Here is an 8,596-nt window from a genome sequence, read left to right as displayed (position 1 = left end):
AAGTTTGGAGGAAACTTTTCTTTATTTTTGCTGATGGATTAAACCTAACACCACAGTTGAGGAAAAAGGACAAGTCCAATACTGCAAACCTTTTTATGTTTTTTTATCTACAATATTTGTGTACAGCGGTGCTCAATTACACCACAACAGTGCAGAGATCCAATCTTCCCAATATAATGACTTCCTGATGATCTGTCTTTAAAAATGAGACATGAAAAGAATATGCTGCCTTCTAGCTGCATGTACAACAAAGTTTATTGCAACCCAAAACTGCTTTTTATTCCTTGGGTGGGTGGGGAGGTGTAGAAGGGAGGTTGAAACCAGACTTTTTCCTAACCTGTTCTCAGGTCATATTATTGGGATATATTTCCAGTGTTGTTCAATCTCCCTGGAATACATCTCCCTGGAATTCAAAGGGGAAAAGTGGCTGTATGGGGTTAATCATGGGATTTTACAAAAGAGTTTAGATCAAATCAAAACCCTCAGCTATTGGTGAACCACAGGTTCTCCTTGATCGTGTAAGTCCTTCCATCACCCACTCCAGCACGGCACTTCTGAAATGCAGAAATCTGTCACTTCTGAGATAAAGCCACTAATCCACCTCTCTCCTTGACACTTTCTCTGTTCAGTGGGCAGATTTCTTATATGGATATTTTCTGTCACTTTTGCCAGTACTACCTCTGTGTCATAAGCTGATGGCTTTAACCAGTGATTTTCTGTTTTTCAGGCTCAACGTGGAAATCCAAACACCTCTCTGTGAAGTGTTTTCAGAGTTCATCCCCTGCTGAAAGTCTCCTCAAGGTAATGCTTGTGAATGACAGCAGGCGTATTGTAAGCTAAATTCTTGAAAAATGTTTCTTTCTCATCCAAAGAGCTTGTGAATTCTATAGTCTGTGCTACTCCTCTCAGAGTCAGCATCAGTCTTGCTGCTTCAATATCCATAATTGTCCTTGTTATGATCATTTTGGATTAATTTTTAATCACGCTTTCACTTTCCATGCTGTTGTGCAAATTTTGCATTCATATCTCTGTGCTATCTTTTCATCTTTTGCAGTAACCTTATTTCTATATACTGCTTGATTTTTTTCTCTCTGAGAAGTCAACTTGATTATTGCCTTTAACTGCTCTTAATTTTTGCCACATTTGCTCAAGCATTTAGTCTATTTCTCTCTTAAAAAATATCTCTCTTTAAAAATGCATTTGGTGTTCGTTGTCACGAGCTTGTGCACTTTGTTTCTGAAATAGATCTCAATCTAGTTCCAGTGTGATTTTTATATAAACTCATTGTGTGGGTTTCAAAAGGATTTCCAGTGTAATGGTTCCTTTTGGGTTCTTCAGTGGAAGGTTTATATGTTCAGATCTTTAAGATTGTGTCTGTGTACATGTGAATGCATCTGAATACCCACTTCTGTATGTATATATAAAATATATATGTGTATGTATACATACTTGTATATATATATATACACCTGCAACTCCCACAGCTGCAGTGAAAACAGACCTTGTAGATATGCCTATATCACTGAGTGAGGGTCTCTTTTGAGAAGAGAGGACATTGTGATGGCTGTGAGGTTCCTTATAATCTATTGATCTGCTTCCTGAGCTGTGCTGATAGGTTTGTGCTCTGCAGAATGCACAATATCTGTTGCATTACAGGCTGCAGTCCTGGGGGTTTGAGATCCCTACTGACACTTGCAGCACTCTGCTTGCCTTGTCCTGGGCTGCCTTTGGCAGGGAGTCCTGTGATTTGGGAAAATAAAAATATAGCTGTTATTCCCAGTGCTTTGGCTCCCTGGCGAAAATTCAAGGCCTAGGATGTAATCAGGAGTGTTTTAAGTGCTTGGATTGGTTGCTGCTACTGCCTTGCTCAGGTCTGGGTGCAGCAAGGTGCTCAGTTGCTCTCCCTGCCTCACTGGTTGGCAGATACTCTTGTAAGGAATGGCTGAGGAGGGATTTCTGTCTTCCTGTAGCTGCCCCAGCACTTCTTAATTACTCATTTCTCTGGGTGTTTAGAGGCCTGTTTTACAATATGGTTCTTTCTCTCAGCAGAAAGATCTTGTCAGCAGAAGATTATGGCACATATAAACTGGTGACATGAGGGGTTGTGTCTGTCTGCAGCTTCCCTTTGCACTTGCAAGTCAGAGATGTACTGAAAGACCTATTTGTGAATTTTGAGAGTCAGCACAGCAACACTCAAGGGTGCTATTTCCATGATTTCTCTGTTTGGATAATTAAAGATGATCACAGGGTTGCTCATACATGCAGGTTACACAGAACTGCCAGATGAAAAATCTGTAGCACATATGTGGCACAGCCAGGTGAAAAGTTGTGTTAGAAGACTGAGAACTTTAGACTGATTATTCTGGGAAAGCAGTAGTCAAATTAGAGAAAACTAACCTATTTGGTGGGGGGAAGACATGGTCAGCAACTTAGAGAAACAGAAGAGTTACTCAAATTGACAGTGGAAATTCTCATCCTTTCACTTGGCATGTTTCACCTGGTGATTGAATGTTGTCCTGCTGCCTCATCCCCAGCCTCTGGTCCCCAGGGCTCTGGCATTTGTGATGCTAATGCACCACAACCTGTAATCAAGTTGTTGGATCTGATCTCTCACTTTTCTACCTGAAAGGTCATCAGCCTCTAAGCAGGTCTCAAATATTCAAGTGCACTTTTCAGCTATGAGCTCAGGTTTTGTGCATGTGTTAATTATTCAGCACTGATAAGAAGGGGAGAAAAACAACTTGGGAAGTTGATGTTTGTATCAGAGGTCATGCCTTCAACTGTATCAATTATATTTATTCCTTCAGATCCCTAAAATGAAATGGTCAGATTGTTCACGAGGACAAAAATTTGGAATAAAGAGTTCTACTAGTAGTTTTTTAATAACAAATGTATTAAAAGAAGTTAATGCAATCCAGATGTGTCCCAAACACTGGATTAGAATATATAGCAGCAATTCACAGGGGATATTTTTACACACTGTGTATGAATGGGGTGTATTAATCCAGTTTCTCATGAGGTGGTAATTACACTTAATGAAAATTTAACATAAATTTCAGCAATTCAAAGCCACATTCTCTGTGGGGTTTTTGTTGAGATTCAGTTAATAGGGGAGCTCATGGTTTATGCAAAATTGTTACTTCACACTTTTCTTCAGCTTGGGAACTCTTTCTCTGCATCTGAAGTATCATTAAATGCGATCAATTGCATTTGGAACTGACACTTTAGTTTCAATCCCAAAGTTATTTGGGTTGTTTAGCTCCACAAACAACCTTGGAGGTCACTTGAGGAAGGGATATTGGGTAGCAAGTTTCTTTTGTCTCTAGAAGTTTCCACTGCTTCTGTCTTGCTTTGCTGCCTCATATAATGCAAAAAAGAACACTTCTAAAAGTGCATATTTGTGGAACTGCTTTAGAAACTTAAAGTACATTGTTTCAGAAACTATGGTAAAATAGCAGAAAATAATTTAAATACAACTGCAAATATTGAGGTTGGTACCTAGAGGGATTATAAGCTAGGATTTTGCCAATCATGAATAAAAACCAAAGCTCCTGTAATTGCTGGTGTCCTGTGAAAACATTGGATGAAAAGAATAAAGAATTACACAAGTAATTTGGGCTTCTCAGTGGTAATTGGTATTTGCTCGCTAGTGGTATTGGAACTGTTGTTTTTTTGGGTTGGTTTTTTTTTTTTTTTGTGGTGGGGTCTGGTTTTTGGTTTTGGGTTTTTTCAGATACATCAAATGTACTGTTTTATACTGATCTTCATCTAACAGTGCTTAGTGGTGTAGATTCTATGATAAAGTATTTGTGGGTTTTTTCCCTCCTCAGAGCTCTTTTCCTGTCTATAAGTCTTTCAGAAAATATCTGATTTCAGTTCAGTTCCTGCAAGTATACTACTATTGTAGCACTTTCAAGAAATTTTGACGAGAAGACTTCACAGCCAGCTACAACTATTTATAAACTTGAGATTGTCTTTGATCCTAAATCAGCTTTCAATTACCATTTTAGTTATGCTGGGGAGAAAAAAAAAAAGATTTAATCATATCCAGGATACAGCAAACTTGGGAGGATGGAGTTATTTTAAGGCTTGTGGTACTAATTATAGCTAACTCATTACCATACATTGTTGCTGACATTCTACAATACTTGTTTGTAGAGAACTTGTCTGGCCATTTACCATGTTCTACTGTTGGTTCTTTCTTTAGTAATATATGAATTGCTTGATTACTTGAGTTGTGCTTTTTAATAATTGCTAAGACTTGGCTATTGAATACTGTCAGATTTTCCTTTTTGTAAATGTTAATTGGAGAGGGTAAGGCAGTAATAGTTTTGGATTTTTTTTTTATTTAGCTGCCTGGTGTTCTTCTTGCTCACTGAGTAAACAACAAAAAAAAATCCAACTTGATATTTTAACTTCCCCTATTTTAACCTTTTCATCAGTGCAGGGAAATTAATTGGAATAGTTGTTCTTCTCTCTGATATTGCATCCTGTATTTTAATGCCAAATACATCCTTGTGCCAGTGTCTTTAGCAAAACAGAAAAGGGGGCTGTCCTTGTAGCAGAATATTGAGCACTGATATTGTTTTTTTGCCATTAAGCCAATGGGCACCTTAAAATAATGTTGAGGAATAGAATCTCTGTGACTCCTGTAGCAAAGCCTGCAGTGATTATCACAGCAATTCTCCATTAAGAGAAAATTCATTATTCTCACATTAAAGTGAAGTCTCCAAACTGTTCACTTTTCTTTCTGTAGTTTTCTTATGCAATAGTGAGGTATCTTTTTCATGTCAGCAGAATGGGCAATTTATGATCAAGGGTTGCATTCAGTTAATGTTAGTCTCTGTTTTAAGTATAAAGAGAAGAGACCTGAAGTAGAATATGAAAGTCCTATGATGGTACTGAAATCTCTCAAGGTGTTAATCAGAAAGTGCCAGCAGAAATCTTGAAAGAGCAAAATTCAAATGAAGAAAATAAGGAGTGAGTTGAGTAAAAGTGCCAGAGGGTTGTGGGATATTTTGTGTTGCTATTTTAAGTTTAGCATGCATTTTTGGGAAAAGGTCTTAGAGCAACATTGCTTTGCCTGTTGTGTTGGATCAGTAGCTGTACATCTGCATTTAGACCCAAGTTCCTGCACACACCCATTCTTCACCAGCTGATCTAGCAAATATCTGTGATAGTAGGACTGAGTGCTAGGCAAAAACATGAATAAAATGGTGGTTAGTAGCACAGCAATTGAGTGTGAGTATTTTTGCACCCAGTGTGTATCTGCACTTATGAAGGTGCAAATGTAGAGAAGGGGGAGGGGATGTGTATTTCTAAATCCAGACAGCAACTTCCACATGCTTACAAAGGACATGTTTTAAATAAGAAGGAATAGCATTATATTCTTAATGTAATATTTAGGTTTATTTGCATTTTAGTTCTTTTTTAGAAAGCTGCAAGTTTTCTCTACCAGCATTTAGATATTTCGATATAAATGCCTTAATATATGAAATACCCCGCATTTTCTACAAACTGAAGAGTAAATTCTGTTGCAATTATTTGCTCAAAAATCTTCCATGTATAGCTTGGCTGCAAGGCTGGTCATACCCAAGGTTCTTTATGGAATGTTTACATGAATAGTTTGCTTGCACATCTATTTATAAATACGATTGGTGCAAATGCTGAAATAAATATTTGTTTTCCTTTACAGTATTGCTATTTCTACTTGAATTAGTAGAAGAATAATTAATGTGTAAATATCCTTCAGCTAATACAGCATAACTCTATACCTTCAAGTTGTAGTTTCAAGTGAATAACTCTCAGTCTGTACAGTTTCTTTAAATGTCTAAAAGCTATAGATTGTTGTTTTTGTATGTCACACCTTGGCCAAAAATGAATGGAGAAGTGACACATGACTGATGCTCCCATATGCAGTTATGTTCGTGCCAGTGAAAGAAACCAATAGAAACAAGGAAATACACCCCAGAGCTGTAGTGAAGTCTTTGTTTTTTTGGGTGAGGATCCTATGATTTATCCAAGAGATGCTGTACTGCAACACAGTGTGGCTTTGAGAGACAGCTCATCATAATCTCTGGGGCCATGACCTGAGAGATTAAATAGAATGATGAGTTTGTATTGTCAGAGCAATTCTGTCTAGAGGACAAAACATTTTATTTAGAGGGTAGATTGATGGGATTAAAGCTTTGCATTTATTTCCTTTACACACTCAAATTTACTGTAAGTTGTTTTTTATTGAACCAGACACTGGATTGCTAAAGGAATTATTTTAGGACAGATAATTTCATTTAAATGAATATTGAAAGATTTATTAGTAAACTCAGTCCCTGCCATTCCTTTGCACAAAAGCAACTTAATCTTTTCTTATTTCATATTTATTTTAACTTGCAGATGATTTCAAAGAATTGGAGGCATGTAATTCAGTCTCTTCATTCCTTTTCAGCACTAAATAACTTCAATGCTGCAAGGTATTGGAATAATCAGAAATTCAAATAATTCTGAAGTCTCTTTTCTTTAAATGCTTTTAAAAAATGGCACAAATAAATAGTATATATTATTTGTCAAATAGTATATATTATTTGTCATCTCTTTATGTAGCTACAAAGCTGTGCAGAATAAACAGATGAATACACACGAAAGAACATAGTCTTTTCACAAATTTAATTCCTCACTGTAAGAAAATTACCTAAATGTTTAAATAACCACTTTACACAGAGAGCCTTTTCATTGTCTTTCCCTTTCCCTGTAGTTCTCAGCAGGTGTTTAAATGTTTATTTTTTTCATTTCAGAATATCCGTGTAAAGGAATACCAAAAAATGTGTTAGTTTCAGATAATGCAAAATTCCCTTTGCTCAGCTTCTTAGTTCATAGTTATCTATGTGAATTAGAAATCTATTACTGAGTGTTCGTTTTTCACCCAAATCTATTCACCAAGCATCAAAACTCATCAGTGAGATGGAGTAATGCCATTTAATTAGTCTTTGATATACAGTTAAATTAGGTCTTAATAAGGGGTAGTGCATCCTAAAATCAATTATCTCGCTCCTCTTAATAAGAGCAACTAATTAGTAGGTAAATCGCCACAGTTCCCCTTTTATCCTACAGTTTTTACAATCTTGTGGAGGAGATTAGGCTGAGGAAATTACTCCCTGGTAGCTCTGAGAAATTTTAGGGCATACCTTAGAAAATGTTTTCCTAAATTAACTGCAGTACAGAAAAGAAACAAAAAAGAAATGGGAAAAAAAAAACCCACACTTAATTTCTTGATAATTTTGCCCAAATTGTTTGTGTGAGGAACAAAACAAAGAGGAACAAGGTTTTGACCTGCCTGATGCACCCTGTTAATGTACAGTGAGTTTCTGCCCTGGCATTTCTTTCAATGCAGTTATCAGCTACCCAAAATACCTATTTTCTTCATGGAAATTTGTCCATCTGCAAAAAGGGATATTCCATGGGCCTTACACAGTCTTTCAAAATATGGTTTTATGTGGAGAATGGCTTTGTTTTAGGAGGAGAATTCCAAAGCTGAAAATTATTGCCACAACATACAAATGTGGCACAATGCTCGTGGAAAAAGCCAGGTTTTATCCATAGGTACCAAAATTTTTATGTGTTTTAAGCAAAAAATGCTGCTTTTGAGATTCCAGGCTTTGATTTAAGACTTCCAGCTTCCTCAAATGAAAGTTTCTTCTATTTTTAAATTTCTATTCCCAGTTACAACAACCTAACTGCTGAATAAAGAGCATTTTGAGGATGCTCAGGTTTTCTCCACAAGATCCATCTGTCTCAAATTGCTGCTGGACTTAGTTACTGACTTTGACAGCCCCTAATTTCATCCAGTCATGTAGGGTAATACACAGTATATTGCTATAGATTTGTCAAATTTGATGGTGCCTTGTTGATGTTTCACTCTCAGAACATGGTGTCATTCTCTTTCCTTGGATAATTTTTTAAAAAAATTTTGTCATGGTCAAAAGTTTGAAGGGAACTCAAGGACAAGCTTGTGATTAATCAACAAATGCAGAGGCTTTTTTCATTCTTTATCTGCTGCTACTACATCCTGCATATACTAGTCCCTTCACACTAAACTTCCTTGCCAAGCATGTCAGAGAGATTTTATAGCTGTGAAAGTGTGATGTGATTGCTTCAGTTTCCCTTATGCTTATTGTTGCAGCTTTTCCAGACACTTTCTGGTGTTAGTCATTAATGACAACACAGTGCCCCCGTTCAGAGAGGGAGAGGTTGCCTTCTGTTCTTTGTTTTTCCTCCCTGCTGCATTACTCATACTTCTTGTGGAATGAAACGTTCTGCAGGCAACCATTCCTCCCTGAGAGACTTGGTGAGACGATGTGACACCAATTTGACACCTATTTCTGATTCAAACTCTTAGCCCAGCAACTCAGTTCATGGCCTCAGCAGAACTGCTGTTTGATTTGGAGCTGGCCTGGGACGGGCAGTGACAGTGTTGAATATCTGACTCCCCACCAGTGACAATTCCAGCAGCAGCTCGGATGTTGTTCAGTGATCTGCTTGTTGGACATCAGCTTAAGCAGCAGAGAGTACCGAACCAAATGTGTCCAATTTCCTTCTGTGT

The 8,596-nt window shown here is 37.2% G+C and overlaps 1 protein-coding gene across 1 annotated transcript in view; it reads left to right on the top strand.

The window, feature by feature from the left end:
* The first annotated feature begins 727 nt into the window (after window positions 1-727).
* Window positions 728-8,596, top strand: part of TENM2 (teneurin transmembrane protein 2) — a 737,821-nt gene continuing 729,952 nt past the window's right edge. The window contains exon 1 of the mRNA XM_036391814.2: window positions 728-801. The gene's annotated coding sequence lies outside the window, so the exon portion shown is untranslated. The remainder of the gene's footprint in view (window positions 802-8,596) is intronic.

The sequence above is a fragment of the Molothrus ater genome, chromosome 15 (assembly GCF_012460135.2).
Source record: "Molothrus ater isolate BHLD 08-10-18 breed brown headed cowbird chromosome 15, BPBGC_Mater_1.1, whole genome shotgun sequence".
NCBI lineage: Eukaryota > Metazoa > Chordata > Aves > Passeriformes > Icteridae > Molothrus > Molothrus ater.
This window is presented reverse-complemented; position numbering and strand designations above follow the sequence as displayed.